The following is a 26352-nucleotide window of genomic DNA, read 5'->3' on the forward strand; positions in this document are numbered from 1 at the left end:
TGTTTCATTGTGTACCTAAGTAGTTTTATGACCCTGTAGTTTGTGCATTGCTGTATATTTCTCTTGTTTTTGTAAACGGGTACTTACATATTGCTTCTTTATTCGTCTGGAATGTGTCCCACTTGCATAATTCTATTAAATTTAAATAAACCTATCAGCCAACTTGTTTCTATCTCTCCTAATGCTATTCAAACTTTTCTCGGAATATTATTTGGTCCAACTGCGTGAACAACTTCATTAATTTTTGAAGTGCATGAACAACTTAATTTAAATAATTGATGGATTCGACCGTAACTTGATGGAAATCCTTTTGTCTAACAATGAAATAATGAAAAATTTGGTTTTCAATACTTTTATTATAAGTATGTAGATGTCAGTACATCTGTTTCGGTAGAGTGCCTTTCTTGTGATGTGTTTTACTATGTAATGTGTCTGTACTTTAAAATCTCTAACTAAATTGGTTGAGGAGCAAGGAGCTGCTTGTCTCAAATTGGTCATTCATAACTATATCTGTATTTTTTTAATTTAATAATTTCCATAGATTCTATTAAAGATATCTTAACGCATTTATTGTATTATGAATAGAAAGAATTTGAAGCTGTCCATTAGAAAAAAACAATGATGATGATCTAGAAGGTGAAGTGAGTACGTAGCATCGGTTTTTCTATTATTGAAAGTTCTATATTCTGCTAAGGTAGCTGAATACAATATGCCCATGTTGGTAATATGCCTATTTCCATTTTTTGCTTTAAGGGGATGGGTACGTATTTTCAGCTGCAATGCTATTCATATGGGGATTCATTTTTTTCGAATCCTGAGAAAACTAATAAGTATTTTTGAAAAATTTAAACGCAGAATGAAAGATTACGTTATTGTCGAGGGCCGAAAGTCCCTGAGAACTTATATAATGTTTATTTTAATAAGTTACAGGGGTGAAAAACTAAGAGAACATGTAGTGTGATTTTGAATTTCAGATATCTCATTCAAAAGAAACTTTTTATTAATTCTAAGGGACTTTCGGCCCTCGGTAATAATATGGTCTTTCATTCTGCGGTTAAATTTTTCAAAAATATGTATTGGTATTTTCAGGATTCGAAAAAAATAAACACAATGTCCGTGGTAATATTTCCAAATCTATCTTTGTCATACAACGCACTCAGTCAGACAGAATATTGTCAGCATACTGTCAGTCAGACAGTGACAATCAGTGACAATTTTAAATATTTGATATGGCATCGGGAATATTTTCAGTTGTTGAATAAATAATATTGATATAAATAGTGTATTTGATAAATAATTGATTTAAGAGGTGAACTTAATAAAAAGTTATTTATTGTGTATTATTTGCGGAAGATACAAGCAGAGAATACATCAGGATAATATATTCTGTGATCCAAGTATTTTGTTGTTAAAGATGTTCAAAATTGTAAGTGTTCCATAGTAACAATATATTATTAAAAAATCACTTTAACACTTTTCCTCTTTTGTCGATTGAGTATTAGTTTTTGTTGTACATATAAATTATTACAATCACTGAATACATAGTTAGTAAAAAAATATCACATTTATTAACTGAATTAATAATTTGCAATTATAAAAATAACAGTTATCCAAGAACATTCAAAAGCCATCTCTTTAAATTAATGATGACATTTTCAAGTAGAATGACATTCTAGTAATGTTTACATATCCATACCAGCGTGAATTTTACTACACGTAATTTACCGTGTAAAGACAGAAAAAGTAGGGATACCCGTAAAATATTTGCGAATTATGTACCGATGGTCTTAATATTTGATATTCGGGGAAGGAGGCGCTGGACACACTGAACGCCTAAGCCCGTGACCGGACCGACCGCACGGTTAGTTGTGAGCTTGCCGTGGTGCAGTTAAGTTGTATGTGGTTTTTAAGAGCGTGTTTATAAAAATTGACGTCATTTTACACCTCTGTCTTGCACTTTAACGTTTTAATTTGTCTACGACATTAAGTGATTTTAGTCTGCCATAGAGTACTTGAAATGGAAGTAAAAATAAAATATAATATTATTCAAAATGTTTTTATAATTTAAGAAAATGTATTTAATCATCATGTGCCAACAATATGCCCATAGTGTATGCTGACAATTTGCTTAAGTGGGCATATTGCCAGCTTATTATAATAGTTAATTTATTGATAACATTTTTGTTTTAGATAACATGCCTCGTGTCAGAAATAAGGGGATACGGTCGCAATGGAGCAATCAACAGCTAGAATCCGCAATTGCAGCAGTAATGAATGAAAAGTCATACAATGCGGCAAGTCAAAGGTATAATATTTCTAGACGCACTTTGAAACGCTATGTAGAAAAAAATAGTACCAAAAAGGCAAAAATGGGAAGAAAGACTATTTTGAATAGAAATCAAGAAAACGAATTGTCTCGACGAATTGTTAGAATGGCAGAAGTTGGGTATCCCCTTAGCAATAAAACTTTTAAAAAAATGTGTGTTTACTTATTGCGAACAAAACAATTTGCCACACTTTTTTTCACAAGGAACCAAAATGGCTGGACGTTATTGGTTAAAAGGATTTTTGCAAAGACACCCTAAAATATCGATAAGGAAAGCACAAAATATGAATCCTGCTCCGGCGCAAAAATTGAACAAGTTCATAGTAAAAGACTATTTTGACAAATTAAGGGGTGTACTTCAAGAATTAGATTTAACCGACAAACCTGAAAAAATTTACAATGTGGACGAGAAAGGCTGCAGAATTAGTCTGCATCATCAACAGACAGTTCTAGCAAAGAAAGACGCGAAACGCGTACATTTGGTTGCTCCGGAACATGGGGAAAATATAACTATTGTTGCCTGTGCTAACGCCAATAGCACCACCATTCGTCCTGCCGTTTTGTTTAAAGGACGGCGCATGAAGCCCGAATGGAAAGATAATTTGCCTCATGGCACATTGGCGTTGATGAGCCCTAAAGGCAGTATGAATGTGGAAGCCTTCATTATTTGGTTAGAGCATTTGGCAAAATATAAATTGGAGGGAAGGTGTCTTTTAATATTTGATGGAGCCTCATGTCACTTAGACATTTCAATTGTCGAAGCTGCCGAGAAATATCAAATAAGCCTTCTGTGTTTGCCTAGCAACACAACTCATGAACTCCAGCCGATGGACAAAGCTGTGTTTCGTTTCTTTGAACACCACTGGGATGAACAAGTGTTGTTGTATTGGACCAAATACAAAGAACGTGCTTTAACAAAGCAGTCATTTAGGGAAATATTTTCGATAGTGTGGGACAAGGCATTGACACCTTCTTACATTAAATCTGGCTTTTCTGCAACAGGAATATTTACTTATAACCCCGATGCTATACCTGAAGTTGCTTTTGCCCCAAATATTTTATCAGAAATTGAGAACATTGATCCCACTCCCATTAATGTACGCCAGAAAACATCATCACCTACTCCAGGCTGTTCATATAACTCCTCTCAACAAAAAAGTGTACAAAAATATCAAAAGACCCAAGATTACAAAAAAAAGAAACCTAGAACTGAAACATCATCAAGTGATAGTGATAGCGGACCCATTAATCTGCGCCAGAAAACTCCACCACCTACTGCAAGCTATTCAAAAAGCTCTTCCCAACAAAACTGTTTGCCACAATACCAAAAGACGCAAATTCGCATGAAAAAGAAGTCTAAAACACAATCTTCATCAAGTGAGAGTTCTGGCACTTATAATTCGGAATCAGAAGACAGCGGCGAAGAAGTTGAATTGGCAATAAATCAGTTTCATAAAAAAAGTAAACTTTCCTTATGAATTCTGAAGATGTGGTTCATAACAAAGAGAATAACAATCTTCGAGAAGAAAAAAGCAATATTGAAGAAATAAAAACTTACCAAGGCAAAACTTTGGACACATCGTTTACGGATATGCTTGTGACTCCGACAAAAATTGGGGAAAAAATACACAAAATAGAAAGAAGGCAATAAATACCAGAGCTATAGGTAGTGGTAAAAAAAATGTATTTTCTACCACTAGCACAGGTCCACGACCAGATATAAATAAAGGCATGAAACAAACTCTACCGGGTTCTTTGGTAAAGAAAAACAAGAAATCTGAAGACGTAGCGAAATGGTTTTGAAAAATTTGCGACAAAGCTGAAATAAAAGACATGCGACTATGCTTTACACGTGTACAGTACGTTCATGAAGAATGTGTAGGGCTGACAAAATTCGATAAGGAATCCTTTACCTGTCCTGATTGTACTGGACCCCACAATAATGTAATGTAAACCACTCAGTACGTTTCGGCGTCTGGCACATAAAAATTTGAGGCATACGAATTTCAGTACTGTTTATTTTTGCGCATATTGTATTTATTTGACATTCTCTTAATTCTGAAATTTTTTCATCTAGAAAATTTATTTTTTTGTACTTTCCGCAACAATTATTTTTTGGTGTCGAAACAGAATTCATTTGAATGTAGGTATTTAATTGAAATTGTAAAATTTACCTGAAAAAGTGGGAGTCATTTCAATAACGTCGATTTAGATAACGGTAGTAAATAGTATATTGTACAACAAATGAGAAAAAGACATATTTCTTACGAGTGCAGGAGTTTGTTGGCATGAGGCGAGGGCCGCAAATCAGGCGAGGGAGAAACATGTCATTGTCTCATGTGTTGTACACTGTACTTTTTCTATGGATGAGGTTTTTTCAAGAGTTTAAACTTCAAATTAAATCATTTAGCTCCTTTTACGTATATTATATAAATAAATTGAAATAAAATACATTAACATGTAGGTATTTAATATTCTCAAAATTTATATACTTACGTTATTTATTTAAAATTCTAATTAACAGTTATTTTCGAACAGTTTTGAAAGGTAATTCCTGGTAAGTTTTGCTCCAACGCATTTTATTGGACAATTAATTGTGCTTTTATTGTGCATGTTATCACGGAAACGGTGATCATATTATAATATGGAAAACCGTACGAGAACCCGTAAGAAAAAATATTTGTAACTGCAATGGCCAACTTTTCTCACTGCATGAGAAATTGTTCGTTTTGAATGTATGTAAGTAGTGAGAGAAGTTGCACATTGTATAGCATCCATAGAAAAAAGAAATAGTCCCTTGGAAATTATCTATTGTTGTCTAATGACCACAGTGAGATCGGGTTAATATTCAGGTAATACGACCATTCAACTTGAAAATTCCTTAAATTCTTTGACCTTATCAGCGTGAAATGTTAAATATTATAATTTTTGGGTAAAGATGACCATAATACGAGTATGCAGGTAAATTAAAATGTTCTCAAAATATGGATTTTTTTTTAAAAACTGACAAAATATGCAAAATATGCACGTACGTGCAATCTGCATTTAATCCGCATTCTAACTATTAATGTATTTTCTTGAGTTGTCGGTTCTGGTGTTTTTCATTAATTTTGGTATGTTTGGCTATTTCTGAAATCTTTCCAGTATATCTGATAGAGCAGAAGGTATTGGGTTTTATTTCTATGATTATGGGAAGACTAGTCTTCCTACTAGATTTCATCTCGGACACATCTAATTTGATGAAAATATTTTAAAAAGACTAAGTTTTCAACCTAACAGCACATAAAATAATATTTATCGCCAACCGTCACTAAAGTCATTCACTATTGTACTCATTTGCCCTCATTTGCGGCAGTAAAGTAACACTTTATTGTACTGAAAGAAGAATTTTACTTTACCTGCCGCGATTAATCAAATTAACCGAGATTGAATGTAAGTGGTCGATGACGGTAATCGAATGGCGAGTATTTGAGTGGACTTAAAATTTATTTACTTTAATTATTAAAAATATTGTACGCAATTTGCAATAATATCAATTCAATTTATGTCAAAAAGTGAAATCCTGTAGTATTTTGTAATTATATTCATATAAAATAAACTTAAACTTTACCGATTTAGTAATTATTCAATATTGATAACTATATCGATTAAAAATCGAAAGCGGCCATCTTGCAAGTTATCTGTCATCACTGCCATGAAATTATTATGACTTCTAAAATTTAAAAAAATTTTAAATTGTAAATTGCAAGTAAATGTTAAAACCAATATTAAATTATGTTGGCAAATATTATTTTATATCAATAAAACATATCTTAACCGATTGTCAAATTAAAACCAGCAAACGAGAAGTAAACTCAACCTTCCCAGGGACATATCTGAGCTTCTTAGAGACAATACAAATATCAACAATATCATACGGTTTTTATCGGAAATAGGAATAAAAGACATTTAATTGTATCACAAATTTTTCAGGTATACTTTTTGTTAGTACATATGTATCTACTTAATATTATAATCTCTTTTTATTTTTAATATGTATTTTTTATTGTTGTCGTTTATAACCCCAGTGGTTCGGACGGCATTAAATTAAAAAAAAATATGATGGCGATAAAATTTTGTATGCACCACGTCAGTAAAGACTCCTTATCGAACTCGTCTGTTACTCGCCTCGCTCGCTACGCTCGCTCTTCTCGTAATATCCGACTCGTTCGATAAAGACTCACTTTACTGACTTGGTACATAAATAACTATTAAAATATTACTTTACATCCTACCAGATTGAAAACAATGGAATATTTCTCTGGTTACACCATTCGAGGCTTCAAAAAGTGCAAGCCATACGGATGTTGAGACTAAAGGAAGACGAGGGAATTTTACAATTCGTAATTTACACCCCATCTGTTGAGCTCGGTAAATTTCCAGCGAGAATGGTTCCCTTCGTACTTCAAATAGAGTAAATATATATAAATTGAAAAGGAATAAACATTTTTTTTTTCAATTTGGTTGCAACCCGAAACTGCAGCCATACTCTATTCTAGTTAAATCAGTTCAGTCAATAGTTTAAATATTGTTTTATGTGCTATTAGATTGAAAACTTATTCTTTTTTAGCAAAAGTCGCTAGGCCATCCCTTACATTTTGTTTGTTGTAATCCGTGACTGCTACTTATCAGGAATTCATGGAGGTACTAAAACAATTAAAAGTAAACAAAACGCCAGGGCCGCATGAAGTCAACAACGAACTGATCATCAAGGGAGGAGAGGAGCTCAGGAAGCGAATGCACAAGTTAATGGTTACAATTTGAAAGGACAAAAGCATGCCCAAGCAAAAGTTAAAACAAATGAGGGAGATACAAACGACATCAAAATAGAACTTGGAGTAAGACAGGGAGACAGTCTGTCAACGACACTATTTAATATCGCTCTAGAAGGAGTAATTAGGGACACAAGCCTGAAAAAGACAATCATTCAAAGGTCAACACAGATCATAGGATATGCGGATGACCTAGGACTGGTAGCACGAGATAAAAAAAAGACTTGAAGAGGCACTTTTAACCCTGGTAAGAGAAGCAAAGACGAGAGGATTAATAATCAATCAGAATAAAACAAAATACCTTATAAGCACAAGAGACAATGTAAACAGAATAACAAAAAAAAGAAAGGTGAAAATACATCCCGAGAGTAGATTGCTTCAAATACCTGGGGGTGATGGTGGACGGCAAAAAAGTAAGGAGTATAGAGATAAACGAAAGAATTAAAGCAGGTAATAGAGTATATTGGAAATATCACCGACTACTCAAGAACAAAAACCTGAGCAAAAAAACAATATCAAAAATATATACAGCTAGACCATATACAATTAGACCAGTGATAGCCTATGGAGCAGAAGTAATGTGCCTTAAGAAAAAAGACGAAGAAAAGTTAAGAATAATTGAGAGAAAATTTTTGAAAAGCATACATGGCCCAGTGAAGGCAAAAACAGGCGAATATAGAAAGCTGATGAATCATGAAATAATAAATATAACTGAAGGAGAATATATAGTAAAATTTATTAAAGCACAGAGGCTCAGACGGTTTTGGCACACAAAAAGAAGAGGGGTAGAAGAACCGATCAGAAAGATAATCAACTGGAGACAAGTAACAAGTATACCAAGAGGAAGACCAAAAATAAGATGGGAAGACCAACTGCTAGACGATATATCAAAGATGAAAATTGTAAACTGGAGAGAAAAGATTCAGGACCGGAGTGAGTGGAAGAAGATAGTAGAGAAGGCAAAAAAACCTCACAACCTATGAACGACGACTTAAAGGAAACTGCGGACTAATCCACCGCGTGAAATGGATTAAAAGAGCTCATAGTATTTGAGCGACCTATAATACTCTAACAAGAGTGAACGGTCCATATCCAGGGTGCAACAAAAATACAGGTCATAAATTAAATCACATATTCTGGGACCAAAAATAGTTCGAATGAACCTAACTTACCTTAGTACAAATATGCACATAAAAAAAGTTACAGCCCTTTGAAGTTACAAAATGAAAATCGATTTTTTCGAATATATCGAAAACTATTGGAGATTTTTTATTGAAAATGGACATGCGGCATTCTTATGGCAGGAGCATCTTAAAAAAATTATAGTCAAATTTGTTCACCCCATAAAAATTTTTAGGGGATTTTGTTCCCTTAAACCTCCCCAAACTTTTGTGTACGTCTCAATTAAATTATTATGGTGGTACCATTAGTTAAACTCAATATTATTAAAACTTTTTTGCCTCTTAGTATTTTTTCGATAAGGCAGTTTTTATCGAGTTGAGGCTTATTTTTCAATATGTTTACATAAAAATTTTATGGGGGTTTTGTTCTTTTAAACCCCTTAAATGTTTGTGTACGTTCCAATTAAAATATTACTGCGGTATCATTAGTTAAACACAGTGTTTTTAAAACTTTTTTGTCTTTTTGGATTTTTTCGAAAAGGCACCTTTTATCGAGATGTGACTTCTTTTTTAATATGGTTCAAAATATCCCTAAAAATATAAATCATAAATAAATGTTCATATTATTACCAAGTCTCCATAATCGTACTTAACCATATACAAATATGTGGTGGATTTGAAAAATATTCGAAATATCTCGATAAACACTGACTTTTCGAAAAAGTATTAAGAGGCAAAAAAGTTTTAAAAACATTGTGTTTAACTAATGGTACTACAATAATAATTCAATTGGAACGTAGACAAAAGTTTGGGGGGGTTTAAAGGAACAAAACCCCCATAAAATGTTTATGGGGCGTCCAAATTTCACTATAATTTTTTCTTAAGATGGTACTGCCATAAGAATGCCACATGTCCATTTTCAATAAAAAGTCTCCAATAGTTTTTGATACATTCGAAAAATCCATTTTCATTTTGTAACTTAAAAGGGCTGTAACTTTTTTTATGTGCACATTTGTACTAAGGTAAGTTAGGTTCAATCGAATTATTTTTGGTCCCAGAATATGTGATTAAATTTATGACCTGTATTTTTGTTACACCCTGTATAATCCGTGACTGCACGTGGAGTATTTTCCTGGTTTGGTTCAGTCAGAGAGAAGAGCATATATTATGTATCTCGTATGGAATATAATACGGCAGCAGAAAATGTTTACTCAATTTTAAAATATTTTGCTTTCTTTGCTATAAGCCTAGATATTTTATAGTATATCCCTGTTTTACGTGCCCTCGTATCAAGTTCATCGCGTAGATTTGTATACGTTTCGGCTTCAGCTATGGCTACTTTCGCTGTTCTTTTGCGAGCATGTAATATTTAAAGATTGGTGTCTGACTTATTTTCTTGCCACTTGTTACATAATGTTCTCTTCCCTTTTATTCTCCATTGAACCTCGTTTCAGCACCAACCAGTAGGTCTCTTTACTCTCAAACTTCTTTCGTTTAGTTTTTTCAAGTATTTCAATAGCAGTGAACAATAAACAATTCAAATAATATCGGCCATATTCCTATATCCTCCAAACTGTATAAGGATTTCCGTACGGGTGCCAGTACATTTTTGTTTACTATTTTTGGCCTGAACGTACTTTATTTCTCATCCCGAGTAACATTTGAATATGATATTATACGTATATAAATTATAATAGGTCTGGATCCCGCGTATGAAAAAAAAGTTGATTAATAGCAAGCTGAAAATTTGTTAATAGCTTAAGGGTGTCTAGTCGAATAAACTTTGATATGTGTGAACACTGGAACAAGGGCAGTTTTAATTGTGGAACAGGTTAAAAATTCGGAACGGTCACAGCACGAAAACGGCACATTTATTTTGTCCGACAGAACAGACTTAAACTCTTCGAACAGAGATTAAACTCTCATGCAAAAATCAGACTGCTATTTATCACCAAACGGGCGTTTCAATGAGTGGAGCATGTAGAATATGTCAAATGACAGGAATTCTGACAGGTAATAAATAGCAGTCTGATTTTTTCATGAGAGTTTAATCTCTGTTCGGAGAGTTTAAGTCTGTTCTGTCGGACAAAATAAATGTGCCGTTTTAGTGCTGTGACCGTTCCAAATTTTTAACCTGTTCCACAATTAAAACTGCCCCTGTTTCAGTGTTCCCATATATCAAAGTTTATTCGACTAGACACCCTTAAGCTATTAACAAATTTTCAGCTTGCTATTAATCAACTTTTTTTTCATACGCGGGATCCAGACCTATAATTATTATTATAGAATTGAATCTCTTTTTACATTTGAGCTCACAATTTTAAATATTCTTATCAGAAGTAATGCAATTTTTTTTAAACGACCAGTAAGGACCTGTACGAAATATGTAGCTTATTGACTGAATACAAAGTTGATTTCGCTCATCATAATATGTCTAAATATAAAATGCAAAGAAAACTTACTTATTAGTTGATCTTCTACCAGTATATTGATTCTAAACCTAGGTTTGGCAACCCTGTAAATAAGAAAAAAGGTTAATCAAGGGAACTTTAGAGATAAACAAAAAATCCTGCTCACACTTTTAAACTACATATACAGGGTGTAACAAAAATACAGTTCATAAATTTAATCGCATATTCTGGGACCAAAAATAGTTCGATTGAACCTAACTTACCTTAGTACAAATGTGCACATAAAAAAGTTACAGCCCTTTGAAGTTACAAAATGAAAATCGATTTTTTCCAATATATCGAAAACTATTGGAGATTTTTTATTGAAGATGAACATGTGGCATTCTTATGGTAGTAGTGTCTTAAGATAAACTTATAGTGAAATTTAAACACCCCGTAAAAATTTTATGGGGGTTTTGTTCCTTTAAACCCCCCAAACTTTTGTGTACGTTCCAATTTAATTATTATTGTAGTACCATTAGTTAAACACAATGTTTTAAATTTTGTTTTGCCTCTTAGTACTTTTTCGAAAAGTCAGTTTTTATCGAGATATTTTGCATATTTGTCAAATCCACCACATATTTGTATATGGCAAAGTACGATTATGGAGACTTGATCATAATAGGAAAATTTTTAAAAACGCAGGCAAAAAAAAAGTTTTAAAAACACTGTGTTTAACTAATGGTATCGCAGTAATAGTTTGATTGGAACGTACACAACCATTTGGGGGGTTTAAAGGAACAAAACCCCCATAAAATCTTTATGTAAACATATTAGAAAAGAAGCTGCAACTCGATAAAAACTGCCTTGTCGAAAAAATACTAGGAGCCAAAATAGTTTTAAAAATATTGAATTCAACTAACGATATCAAAATAATAATTTAATTGGAACGTATACAAAAGTTTGCGGGGTTTAAGGGAACAAAACCCCTAAAAATTTTTATGGGGTGCACAAATTTCACTATAATTTTTCTTTAAGATACTCCTGCCATAAAAATGCCACATGTCCATTCTCAATAAAAAATCTCTAATAGTTTTCGATATGACTTACATTTTGTAACTTCAAAGGGCTGTAACTTTTTTTATGCGCATATTTGTACTAAGGTAAGTTAAGTTCATTTGAATTATTTTTGGTCCCAGAATAGATGATTTAATTTATGACCTGTATTTTTGTTACACCCTGTATAATGTTTACAGGGTATCGCATAATTAATTGGATATTAGCTAATTAGTGATAGAAGACATCAAAATATTAAAATTTAACCACAATCGCCTAAATAAAATCTGGCTCTTTACTGAGTTACAGGGTGCTTTATTTAAAAATTTAAGAACTATTTTTGCTCTATATTTTAAAACTATTCGACGTATATTTTTTCTACTGGACAGTAAGTGTAGATATTATATACCCTATGAAATTATGATAAATAAACTTTTCTGGCTACTTCCAGTGGCGTACAACAGGGGACGGCGAATGGTTGATACTTCTCAAATTCTACGCCACTGGCGGAATTGCCATTTTGATGCAATTTTTTGATTGTACAATACTCTCTATGTAAATAACGTACTCTCCACTCGTACGGATAAAGTCCTTAGTTTTCGAGATATTTGAAGTTAAACATGTAACGGCACAGATATTTTGATTAATGTATTGTGCCGCTTAATTTTAAACTTCAAATACCTCGAAAACTAATGATTTTATCGTTAAAACTGAAGAGTATATTATTTTTCATTCTTAACTTTAAAATCATTAGTTTTGGAGATATTTGAAATTAAAAATTAAGTGGCACAATACATTAATTAAAATATCTGTGCGGTTACATGTTTAACTTTAAGTATCTCGAACACTAATGACTTTATCGATACGAGTGATGAGTACAATATTTACATAAAGAGTATTGGAGAATCTAAAAATTCCGCTGGAATGACAATTCCGCCTGTGGCGTAGAATTTGCCATTGGCCCCTGGTACTAGCTAGAAATGTTTATTTATCATAATTTCATAGAGTGTATTATACCTACACTTTCCGCTAAGTATGAAAAAGATACGTCGAATAGTTCTAAAATACTGAGCAAAATAGTTTTTAAGTTTTTAAATAAAACACACTGTAACTCAGTAAAGAGCCATATTTTAGGCCCGGCACAAATTGAACCTAACCGAGACACAACCTGCGCCGGCGCGGCGGGACGGGTGACCCGTGCATTTATTTTTCTAGAGCACCGCATATTGATCCCAACCTGACCCAACCGTTGGCTGTCCCTGTGGCAAATATAGACGGGCAAAATCAGTGCAGACGTGTAATACCTTACATGTCCCATCCAATTTGATCATAAGCGGGTACATAAAAAGATATCTTACACTGAGTATTTTATTTCTGCACATAATACCTACATATTTAAAATAATCTCAGAGTTATTTAATAATCCCTCCGCTACTGATCGGTCATAAAATATAACACTATTATCTGCATAGTATTTCGTTTTTAATTTTTAAGCCTAAACAAAAATTTAATATGCCGACAAGTTGATTTTGAGGGTAATACGATATTTTTATCGATCACGGTTTTAACATAATATGAATAATTTTTCATTAATAATCTGTAGATGAAAAATTTTATACCTATAGAAAGGCGATTACTATGTCATTTTAAGCAACCTTATTTTTGTAATAATGTGTTAAAGGCATAACTTTGATTAGTCTACTAGTAATAAAGTTAAGAGTTTATTTATCGTCGGCTTTATCGTCGAATCCTGAAGATATCTTATACCGACCACATTACTAATGAGGGTGTTTTGCTGAGAATGCAAAAAGAAAAAGAGCTGTTAATCAAAATAAAAACAGCCAAAATCGAATACTTCGGTCACATCATGAGGAACAGTGAAATATATGGACTGCTGCAACTGGTCTTACAGGGAAAAGTAGAGGGAAAGCGAGGACCAGGAAGGCGAAGGATTTCGTGGCTGAAAAATCTACGTACGTGGTTCAACACAACCACCACAAATCTTTTCAGAGCAGCAGTGTGCAAAGTACAGATTGCCATGATGGTCGCCAATATCCGAAACGGATAGGCACTACAAGAAGAAGAACAGTTACTGTAAGAATAGCCTACTAATAGTAATAAAGTTATCAGAATTTAATGACAAAGACAAAGCAGTTCTCACTCGGGGTTTTGACTATGCTAATATTTTTATTTATCACAATAAATTCTACTTAGGTACCATCCGTATGCATTTCATTTCCTATTTTCTCCCATACGTCGTCTTTCCACAGGTATATTTCGAACGAGTTCAATTAGCTTCGATACGTCCATCCCGCAAACAAACACAAGTAATAAAAATAAACATCTGACAGTGAGTAACGCGTCCCACGACCCAAGAAAACTGTACGCCGATGACAAACGTTCCTAATCGAGACATGCGCGTGCAAGCACTGATCGCAGGTTAGGTTCAATTTGCGGTGTCTCGCTTCTAAGGCTAAGGCTCCACGGGCGACAAATTTACACTAGCAGTAGCCGTAAACCGAACTTAAGGTTCCGCGGAACGGGATAAGAATAGCCGAACTGAACCGACGACAGGACTTGTGCGTAGTCGCTTCAGTTCGGCTATTCCTATTCCGTTCCGCGGAACCTAAAGTTCGTCTTACGGCTACTGCTGGCGTAAAATTGTCGACCGTGGAGCCTTAGCCTAACCGTATTTCACAAAACTGTCCACGCAGTTCGCCGGTGCAGGTTGTGTTAACAACCTTGTGCCTTAGGATCAATTTACGCCGGGGCTTATTCAAGCGATATTGGTTAAATCATAATATTTTTATGTCTTCTATCACACATTAGCTAATTTCCAATTAATTATGGGACACCCTGTATGCACACAAGGTACCTATCTCATATATTTAGCAATTATTATAATTCCCAAATTCAAAAAAGTGTGTGTTCAATTTTCAATTGAAACACATTTTTGGCCAGGTTAGCCTTGGGAACAATTGTAATTATTCAACTGACATGACGTCTCGAAATATTAGTTATGCTTGTAAACGTCATACTAATCAGTCCCTATAACTTTTATTTGACTACTGCTTTAGAAATATGATTTATGGCGTTGTAGGCGGAGAGACAGCGCTGAAAAATCTCTTTGAATTTACTAAAGCTAGATTTTTCACAGTAGATTACTGTGAGTGTGTAGAGAAACATACTGCGGTCGGTCCAGCGAAACGTAGAACAGGGTTTATTGAGAGGGTATCAAAGTTGCTTTCCTACGAAAGTAATTATTTCCATTTACTAAGGCTAAAACTCAGTACAAACATTCTAAATTAAATATAAATAAAAGTTATTATAGTCGGTCAGCTGTATGACGGGACAGAGCCGGTCGGTCGGCCCCAATAGTCGATTGAGGAAATGAAGCATTTTGGCTCGCAATTTTTTCGTCCAGTATGGATTTACTTGAAATTTTCATAGAAGGTAGGGAATAGTCCAATAATCATTTTCTATATCATGCCGCTATCATACGTTAAAACTTTGGAGGTGGTTGCCACCCCATTTCGGGGGGTGGGAATTTTTTATTACATTTTAACCATGTAGTCCGATGGAAAAGGTGATTTTAATAATAAAATGTTTTTTACATTTTCTTCGTAAAACTAATAGTTTTTGAGTTATTCGCGCTTGAAAATAACAGTTTTAATAACCTTGTAATTTTTATAGGCAGATAATTTAATAGATCTATAATAGGTAGATTAAGTAGTGAAGTAAATATATATAAGTCATACCAATGTATATCCAGAAACACTCAACCAATAGAGTTATAGCCACTGGGCGATCACTCTTAATGTTTCAAATTCTGTTCAACAAAAATGCTTAGTGTTTATAGTTTGAAATAAACAGATAGCGTTTGTATCAATAAAAAAAAAATAATAGGTACAAAAATACGAATTTACAAATATACACAAATACAAATAAAAATAGTTTTTTAGTCATCTTAAAGTATACGAACCGGTTCTGTGGTATTATAAACACATTGAAAATGCCCCGTAAGCGGACTATTCGAATTTTTAGAAAAAAAAAAGAATGGTTTTATAAACATAGCTCCTTCAGTTTTGGCGCTAAGAAGTTTCTTCAGCAATGATTTTATAGGATTTTAACGAGCTAAAGACTGTGTAAATTAAATTCCGTAAGATCCATTAGTTTTTAATTGGGGCGGGTTTAAAAGGCTCGAATAGGGGGTGTTTGCTGGTAAATAGAGGTTTTAAACAGCTATATCTGGCTAACTATTCACTGTGATGAAAATCTCTGCACAAGGTAATTTTAGTCATTAAAGAAGCTACAATTTAGTAGTTTATAATTTTTTTCAGATCTTCAGTATTTTCGGAGATATTTTGAAGTAAAATGTAAAAAATACCAAATTGCAAAAATTCAATTTTTTTTAAACTCCAATTTTTCCAAAATTATGCATTTTAAATAGGTCAAACTCCTTGAGTGTATTTATAATATAAATATAAAAGGAACTACAGAAAGGTGAAGACCAATTTTGAATTAGGAAGGTAGTTAGGGGATTGTTTTCACTTGTTTTCACTGATTTTTTCGTAGAGAAAAGAAGGTACCGACATTTTTTTAATTATAAATGTCGCTTAATTTTCATGCTAGAAACTTTTTATTTTTTTTTTGAAAGGTTTAATTGTATACCAGAAAATAGATTATTTAAGTTTTCCTCGAAAAATGCAAAATTTTCCCATTATTTGCCTTTGAATATTTCAAATTATGCATTTGACGAAACAAGCTAATCATTATTATGACGTATCTTGGTGTGTATTGGTCTTAAATATAGTATGGGAAAATAATTTGATTTGTGTTAATAAAAGATACAATTTCGATATCTACAGTTTTTTTGATTAAATGCATATTTTTCGAGGTATTCTCAAAAAAACCCTCTAAAAAAGTCGATTTTTTCGTCGAAAAACTGTTATTTTCAAGCGCGAATAACTTGAAAGATATTAGTTTTACGAAGAAAATGTAAAAAACATTTTTTTCTTAGAATCACTTGCCTAGAATAAAAAATGCCCACCCCCGAGATGGAGGGGCAACCACCCCCAAAGTTTTAGCGTAGGATAGCGGCATGATATAGAAAATGATCCTTGGACTATTCCCTACCTTTTGTGAATATTTCAAGTAAATACATGCTGGACGAAAAAATTGCGAGCCAAAATGCTTCATTTCCTCAATCCACTATTGGGGCCGTCCGACCGGCTCTGTCCGGTCATACAGCTGACTGACTATAATAACTTTTATTTACATTTAATTTAGAATGTGTCTACTGATTTTCAGCCTTAGTAAATGGAAATAATTACCTTCGTAGGAAATCAACTTTGATACCCTCTCAGTAACCCCTGTTCTACGTTTCGCTTGACCGACCGCAGTATGTTTCTCTACACACTCACAGTAATCTACTGTGAAAAATCTAGCTTTAGTAAATTCAAAGAGATTTTTCAGCGCTGCCTCTTGGTCTATTGTTTGTTTACAATGCGTCCAAATATAGTTAGCGTGTAGTCATTAAATTTTTGTGTGCTGAAACTTTGCAACCGTTACAAAGTCGTACGCAAATGCGAAGAGTGTATTTAAGTTAATATTTTGGGTATTCAACTGTCAATAAATGGTGTCCAAAACTGAAGAGTGGTAGAGAGAAGATGAGTAATAATTCGCAAGTAGAAGTATAGAATAGAATGTCTATAGTATCCTACAAAAATCATATTACAGGAAAGATACGCCAAACTGGCTCTGTAACGTCATCTATTACTATTACGTCACCTCTTATGACTATTTGAGAAGCTTACGTCCGTTTATTTTCTTCCTCCAAATTATACTATTTTGTTCAAAAGGTAAGAGGAGGGAGAAGACTTTTGACCAGCACTGTATATAACCGTTTTGAACGAGATTGCTAATAAATAACAACTAATGTCTAACTTTATAATGTGTAAGTTCTTGAAATCCAATAGAATACAATCCAACAGAAAAAAAAATAAATAAGAAAACAGTATGTATAAGAATTACGGTATGTTTTAAATCAGGGCTTCCCACACTTATTCGTACTGGGACGCCTTTGGGACTTTGCTATTTTTTTACGACGTCCCTCAACCCAACCCACAATAATAGTTACCAATTTTAGTACTAGCCTAGTAACAGGTTATAGTTATGACAAAAACACAATTTGAACATTTATAATTTTTACTAGAAATTAAGAACGAAATCAAAACATAGGCACAAAAATAAAAAGGGATATTTATTTATGTAACTGGCTGGTTAATGTGAGGGATGTGCTTCCTTTTTTGAGCACAGCTTATGAAACCGGGACTCCAGTTTGGAAATTACCACTCACATTTCTTTTTCTAAGTTTATGTTTGACCTGTACTTGTTTTTAATTACTGCAATTGCAGAAAAGCGCGTTTCGCACAAGTATGAAGTCACAAATAGCAATAAAACCTTTAATGCAGCAGTGCTGATGGCATGATATTCATGAGAAACTGAGCTCCAAAATTCAAACAGTTTTTCTGAATTCAAAATTCAGCGTGGACGACTGAAAAGGGTTTCTGACCTAGTGATATTACTCCAGACCTTCGGCAAAATATTTCTCAAATCTTTTAAAGAGGGATCGAGGTTTACTATCGATTTTTCGTGTAGAATGCCTTGTAAAGCAGGGAAACAGTCAATTTCTTGATCTTCTAATTTTCTCTTCCATAAGAGCAACTTCTTCGGAAACCCAGTAATTTTATCTGCCAATTGCCGGATACGAGTATTGTTTCTGTGCAAAGACTTATTAAGATCATTTAATTTGTTAAATATGTCACAGAGGTATGCTAATTTTATTATAAACTCTGAATTAATAAAGTTTTGGGCATCATTATGTGATTCTGTATGAAGATACGTGTAAAATTCATTTCTTAATTCGTATACACGTGCGAGTACGTTGCCTTTGGACAGCCAACGAAATTTGCAATAATAAATTAAAGAGGAGTGCTCGGCCTCCACATCTTCACAAAGTTTATGGAAAAGTCTTGATTTCACGGGTCGTGTTTTAATGTAGTTCACCATTATAATAATGCTGCTAAGGCCTCTCTATGTACAGTCGGAAAAATGAAAGAATACCCATGAACGAACATATAAAACACGCTGTATTTTCCTGTCACCGTGTCACACAAAAAATTGGCCAGCGCAAGTACATATAATAATTATTATTACATGTACTTGCGCTGGGCAATTTTCTTTGTGACACGGTGATAGGAAAATACAGCGTGTTTTATATGTTCGTTCATGGGTATTTTTTCATTTTTCCGACTGTATGACACAATGTGTCCATTTTACACTTGGAGCCTTGGTTTTGATGAGAGCTTGTAGTCCTCCATAATGTCCAGACATCGCTCGGGCACCATCCGTACAAACGCCTACACAGTTATCCCAGTTAATATTATATATCCCAGTCATAATATAATATGAGTATAAAATCTCAAATAAATCAGTAGCTTTATAACTTTCACACATTTTTCTGCAAAATAACAAATCCTCACATATATTTGCTTCTTGTATGTACCGTATATAACATATCAATTGAGCATCAGTCGCCTCGTCCAGTTGAATGGCAAATAAACCTGAAAGTTTCCCCACAATTTTCTCATTAATGTCTTCTGCCATGTCATGAATACGACGAACAATTTTTTGAATAATTTCGAATAATTCAAGGGTCTATCGACTTGATGTTATATTTTTATTTGATTTATTTATTAATACATACATATTTTATACTCGTTTAAAATCAAATAAGTATTATATTTTCTATATTAAAAATCCGCGATGACACGCGACGCCACTGACACAACGCCGCGACGCCCCACAGTTTGGGAAGCCCTGTTTTAGATAATGTGTTAATTTTAAAGGTTGGATTTCAGTGATGTGCGAGCTAATAACCGGCAAAATAAGACAAAAGATGGAAAACATATTAAGTTGTGGGATAAAAAAAAAATGAAACTAGTAGAGGAAAAAAATTTAGCGATAGAAACCTTTAAATTGACATAACGTTGATTGTTTCCCACCTTTAGACGTATCAGAGCAGGATGCCAACAAAAACTCTCACTGTCACAGTGGCAGTTTCTAACCTCGTCTGATACGTCTAAAGGTGGGAAATAATCAATGTCATATCAATTCATAGGTTTCTATCGCTAAATTTCTCCACTCAGCTAGTTTAATTTCTTTTTATCTCATAACCATATATGTTACTATTATCTCACAACTGGCAAAATAACGCAAGACATGGAAAAACATATTAAGTTTTGAGATAAAAAGAAATGAAACTAGTAGAGGTGGGACATTTAGCGATAAAAACCTATAAATCTACATTTTATTTATTGTTTCCCAGCTTTAGACGTATCAGAGGAGTATGTCAACTAAAACTGTCACTGTCACAGTTGCCAAACTCGTCCGATATGTCTAATGATGGAAGCAATAAATAGAATATAAATTTATAGGATTTTATTGCTAAATTTTCACCTCTGCGAGTTTTATTTCTTTTTACCTCACAACTTTATGTTTTTCATCTTTTGTGATATTTTTCCGATTAGTGCGCTCACCACTGTGTATAAAAACAATAAAAGAAAAATGAAATAAATAATCACAAATTTAATCATGATTTCCCATATCTAAATTTATAAAATACTTCTAAGCCTATTTTATAAGGATATAGGTACCATAATATAATATACGTCGACATATCAAATTTGAGGGATAAATCCAAAGATGCCCTTTAAGCCATGTAGATCTTGTTATCATGAGAGCTCACTTGACCCATGTCCAAACAGTTTCTATAGGTTTCGCCGAGCATTCAAGCTTTTTATAATGTTAGGAATTCTCTATAAGATACTTTACATTTATTCGCCTTTTAGCACTGACTTCAATATCTCAAATATGAAAAATCTATTCCCGTATATATAAATTTCCTATAATAGACCAGGAACCGAAGCTTTTCACCTCGTAATTTTTACAGAATGGATCGATTTGCTTGAAAATTTGAGAATATGTAGTGGATAGTCCAAGGATCAAAATATATATGATGCGGAAAGGCGTTTTTACCATGGGGGTGGTTGCCACCCCATCTCGGGGGTGTAAATTTTTTATTATATTTTGACCGCAAAAGTTCATAAAAACATTCATTCTAAGCAAAAAATGTTCTATACATTTTTTTGATAAAATTAATAGTTTTCGATTTATTCGCTATCGAAGGTGTTAGTTTTGTATAGAAAAAATCGATGTTTTTCGATATATACTCATTTACGCTTCACTCAATTTTTGCCGTAGAGAAATTTTTTTCAAACCAATTTCTTGGGAATTAAATAACCTACAATTTTATGTTTAAATATTTTTTCGTATCTCTGATGCTAATCTTTATATTCTGAAGAGAATTGTATTTTTTACCAAACTACAAAAATTCGTTATTCGCTTTTAACTCCAGTTTTTTTTAAACTAATCATTCTAAGAAAGTAAAACTTCTAGAATCTATTAATAATACATAAATAAATAAGAATGAATAAGACCAATAACTTAAAACACCGCCAACTTACATTATTATGCTTCCAAATGGATTTCTCTTTTTTTTTAAATATATTGATTTTTTAACCGTAAGTTTTTTATTTTTTATCTTAGATAGTTTGGTAAAAAATAATATTGTAGGTATTTACAAAATCTATAAGCCTATTAATATTAATCTTTTTAAAATACTTAGTCGCAAAAAGAGGTGACTTTGAAAATGTTGGTAAAGGTGGTTTTTGCATGTTATTACAAGTTTTAATTGTCAATAGCTCACTCAATTTTTGCCGTAGAAAAAGTTTTTGTAAACCAGGTTTTTGGGAATTAAATAAGCTATAATTTCATATTCAAACATTATTTTCGTATCTTTGATGCTAATCTTGCTATTCTGAAGAAAACGCCATTTTTTTCCAAACTTAAAAAATTCGTTATTCGCTTTTAACTCCCTTTTTTTAACTAATTATTCTAAGCCGGTCAAACTTCTTGAACCTATTAATAATGCATAACTAAAAAAGACCAAATAAAGTTGATGTTATGTGATGTGTAATGTTAATGAATGTGAAAATTAAGTTTTCGCTGAAAAAAATGGGACTGACATTCTTTTCATTATATGTCACGTAATTTTTGAGCTAGAGACTTTTTTTTATTTCTGGAGATAGATATTTTTAAGTGCTTTAAATTAGTTTGAACAAGTTGTATGATGTTGGGGGTTGCTGGACGAAGACACTACCCCGAACAAACAAACTTAAATTTTTTCATAAACTTAATTCTTATAAGGTTAAAGGTAAAATTACAATTACGTCGGCCGACATTATCGTTATGATAGGTCAAGGTGACCCATATCTCGGTAACTATATCCCCTGACTACGCGCCAACAGAGTTCAGCGAACACAACGATGTCTCATGTACTCGACCTTCCCATTTATATCTATTATATTAAAAACAATGCCCATATGTATTACCATATATGGTTATACTATACGTATTTCAATAATGACGTGTGCTTTCTTTGCAGTCTTTCGAATGTGTTCAATACTTTGAACTTTGCTACTGTCGTAATAAATTATACAAATTGCAACTATAATATCGACCTTATTTTTATAACAAATAAATTAGGAAAATTCCGTGAGGGATGTCGTGTACCATCACATCTCTCTGGACGGGGAAAAGATGAAAGGGAGTTTCAGCAACAATTTCCTTTCATCTCTATTTTATATTATTTATGTTGACTGACGTCTCTCCTTTACAAGAAAATTAAACAAACATATTAAAAGAAAATGAGAAAAGAAAAAAATGAGATATATAAATATTTACACTGAATCTTAAGTACTAGTAAAAGTCTTATGGTGGACTATTATAACACTTTTACACTATAACACTTTTCAGTACTTATTCTTGTTAAATATTATACAGCTTAACGTTATTCTTATGTATGACTACTTGTTTACCCTTTTTCTCAATAATTACGTTAGGCATTTCATCTTTAATTACGGTATATGGACCCGAAAACAAAGAGTTAAGTTTTGAGTTTGGCTCATTTTTTATTAATACCTTATCTCCTGGTTTATAAGTTATATTACTCGTTTTGGTATCATATACTTTTTTTCTGCTGTGTTTTGTCTGTTAGTGTTTCTCTGGCCTCCTTTGCAGCTACTTGTAGTCTGTATTTCAGTTCCATGGGATAGTCGTCAAAATTATACAAAGGTTCTATTTCGTTTTGAACATTTGTCGGCAGTCTACATATTTTTCCGAACACTAATTCGAACGGTGTATAACCCGTTGCTGATTGTACTGAAATGTTATATGAAAAACAGAAATATTGCACCCATGTACTCAAATTTGTAGGGAATTTTGATAGTTGTATCCTAAGGTACTCATTTAAATGTTTATGAGTATTTTCGAAAGCTCCTATTGTTTCGTGGTAATATGCTGTTGAGTTTAGTTTCTCTATTTGCAATAATGAGCATGTTTCCGTAAATAGTCTTGCCATAAACTCTGAGCCTTGGTCTGTGACTATTCTTCTGGGTACTCCATACATCAGAATAAAATTTTCTACCAATGCCTTGGCTACTGTTTGGGCTTATTTGTTCTTTATTACATATCCTTCTATGTATTTACTTAGCTCACATTGTAGTGTCAATATATATCTATTCCCAGTGTCATCAATCTCAAATGGTCCTACTAGATCTATAAATATTGTGTCGAATGCGCAGGTGGCAGTCGATGTGATAGCTAGAGGTTGTTTGGTTATGATAGAATGCTTATGCCTTTGACAATCGTCGCATCTCTTCACAAATTCCTCGATATCTTTTCGTAAACTATTCCAAAAATAATATTTTCTTATATTTTTGTACATTCTATTTATTCCAGCATGCCCTCCTCTTGGTAACATGTGAAAATCATTAATTATAATTCTTCTTAATTATTCATCTGCTATATTCTGTTTGTCTTGTACTATACATATTTTGATATTTTTTCTTTAAATATTTTAGGATCCTTTCTTATCTATTCAATAATTGGCTGATTCTTATTATTCTTTACTAGTACTAGTTCCTTTATATTCTTTTGTGCGCACATTTGAATCAAGGCTCTCAACGATGCTCGTAGCGCAGACGTTGATCGAGGTTCTTGATATGTCGAGTTTCTCAACGACGCTCGTAGTGCAGACGTTGATCGAAAATCTCGAATCAGATAAATAATATCGTCTTCTTCGTTATACAATATACTACTATTTTTATTTTCTTCAGCAGAATCTAGCTTCATTGCTTTGCAATCGTCCTTGTCTATCAGTTTACCTCTACCGCACTTTTCGGGAATTTCAACAATTGGACTACGTCTGGTTGATCAGTCCATTCGTTCTTCGAATTGGCGATTTCCTCCTGATTTTTTGTTTGTGCTCTTGTCATCACTAGTACACTTTTCTTTATGTCCTTATTTAGTTGCTTTAGTTCTTCTGATGTAACTTCTATTCTAATTGTAAAGTCGTATTCTTCTAACTTCAATCTAAATTTGGTTAATCTGCTGGAAGGGACTGTGTACCAAATAGGTACACCAATGGTCGGTGGTCTGTCAAAATAATAAATTCTTTCTGTAGAAGGTAATGTCTCCATTTAGCGGTGCTCCATACTATTGCCAGTAATTCTTTTTCTATCGTAGGATAATTTATTTCCGCTTTATTAAGTGTTCTACTGGCATATGCTACCGGTTTGTCATTCCCGTTTGACAAAGTTGCTCCTAGTGCGATGCCAGATGCATCTGTCCGTAGAATAAACGTGTTCTCCGCTAAATCTGGGAATTCCATTACGGGGGGGGGGGAGGTTGATAATGACGTCTTGAGGCTTTCAAAAGCTTTTTGGCATTCTGTTGTCCACTCAAATTTTACATTTTTCCTTGATAGTCTATTTAGCGGTGCGGCTATTTCTGCAAAATGATTGATATGTTTTCTGTAATAATTTGCAAAGGCTACGAATCATCTTGCTTCTTTTGCATTTTGTGGTATTGGATATTGTTCCAATGCTGTGATCTTTTCCGGATCTGGTGCTATACCTTTATTCGAAATCTTGTGTCCTAAATATAGTAGTTATTTTTTTCATAAACTCGCATTTAATTGGATTTAATTTCAGATTTACTTTCCTTAGTCTCTCTAATACCTTCACTAAATTCTGATTATGCTGTTGTAGACTGTTGTCAAAGACTATCAAATCATCAAGATATATAAACATGTTTTCATAATTTAAACCTGACATTGCCATAGTCATGGCTCGTGAGAAACATCCAGGGCTTGTCTTTAACCCCATCGGAAGTCGTGTCATTTGATATTGACCTCTATCGGTTGCGAATGCTATGTACGGTCTGGACTTAGAATCGAGTTCTATTTGGTAATATCCTTGGTATAAATTTAAATGTGAGAAATATGTTACTCCTGATAAAAAAAGATTTCTTCTATGCATGGTAATGGAAATCTGTCATTTTCAATTTTGTTGTTTAGTTTTCTGTAATCTATCACAACTCTCCATTTCTTGTTTCCATTTTCATCGTTTTTCTTTGGCACTATAAGCAGTGGAGACGAGAATTCTGATACTGCATTTTAAATAATCCCGTCTTTTAACATTTTGTCTACTTGTCTATTAATTTCCGTTTTTTGTCCATGCGGTAATCAATATGGTTTTGTATAAGCAGATGATACTCCTTTTTGCAATTTAATTTTTGCTTTGTATACGTCCGTCGTTGTGCACGGATCGTTTTCTAAGAAAAACACATCGGAATATTTTACACATATTTTTTCTATTGCTCTTTTTTCCTCTAGCGATAAATTTGTTATGTTTATTATATTCAAAAGTCTTTCGGCACGACTCACCGATTGTTTTGATTCTCCCATGTGGAAAACGTTGAACTTGTCTAATCTTTCGACCCTCGGTCTAAAATTCTTAACAATTATTTCTCTATCATTGATATTTAATATCCTTATTGGTATTTTTCCGTCGACTGGTTTTGAGACTGTTACTGCCTAGAAAATTCCTTTCGCTGTGGTATAGTTACAAAATCTCCGTAGTGTATACCGATTTCGAAAAAAAAAAAATAATTTTTCACATCTCCTAGGTATTATTATCGTATAAATTTCTCCCATAGATAGCATTTCCAAATCTCTTCTCATTCCTTCTACAGGTAACGATAATTTTAAGGTTTCGTAATTTATTGTAGCAAAATATTAGTATAAAAAATCGCTGCCAATGACTCCATCGACTTTATTTGTGAGACTTTTCATAACTGCAAATTCCTGTGTCAACATTATTTTCTCTGAGTTATATAATATTTCTAGGTCACACAATAAGGTTCCCCTTGTAAATACAGTTTTTCCGGTAACGCCTCGCAAGCTAATACCATTGTTTATATAGGGATAGTTGGTCAGCCCAATAGGAAAATTTGTTTGATTCAAATTGAGACGGTCACCAGATGTCCCCACAATTTCTGTCAGATTCGCCACGTCAAAATGCATAGACACCAAGTTGGATACGATCCTATTCATAACACTTTAACTCGCATACATATTAAGAAAAATAAATATATGTGGAAGAATACATTTAGAAATTGAATTA

The sequence above is a fragment of the Diabrotica virgifera genome, chromosome 6 (genome assembly GCF_917563875.1).
Source record: "Diabrotica virgifera virgifera chromosome 6, PGI_DIABVI_V3a".
NCBI lineage: Eukaryota > Metazoa > Arthropoda > Insecta > Coleoptera > Chrysomelidae > Diabrotica > Diabrotica virgifera.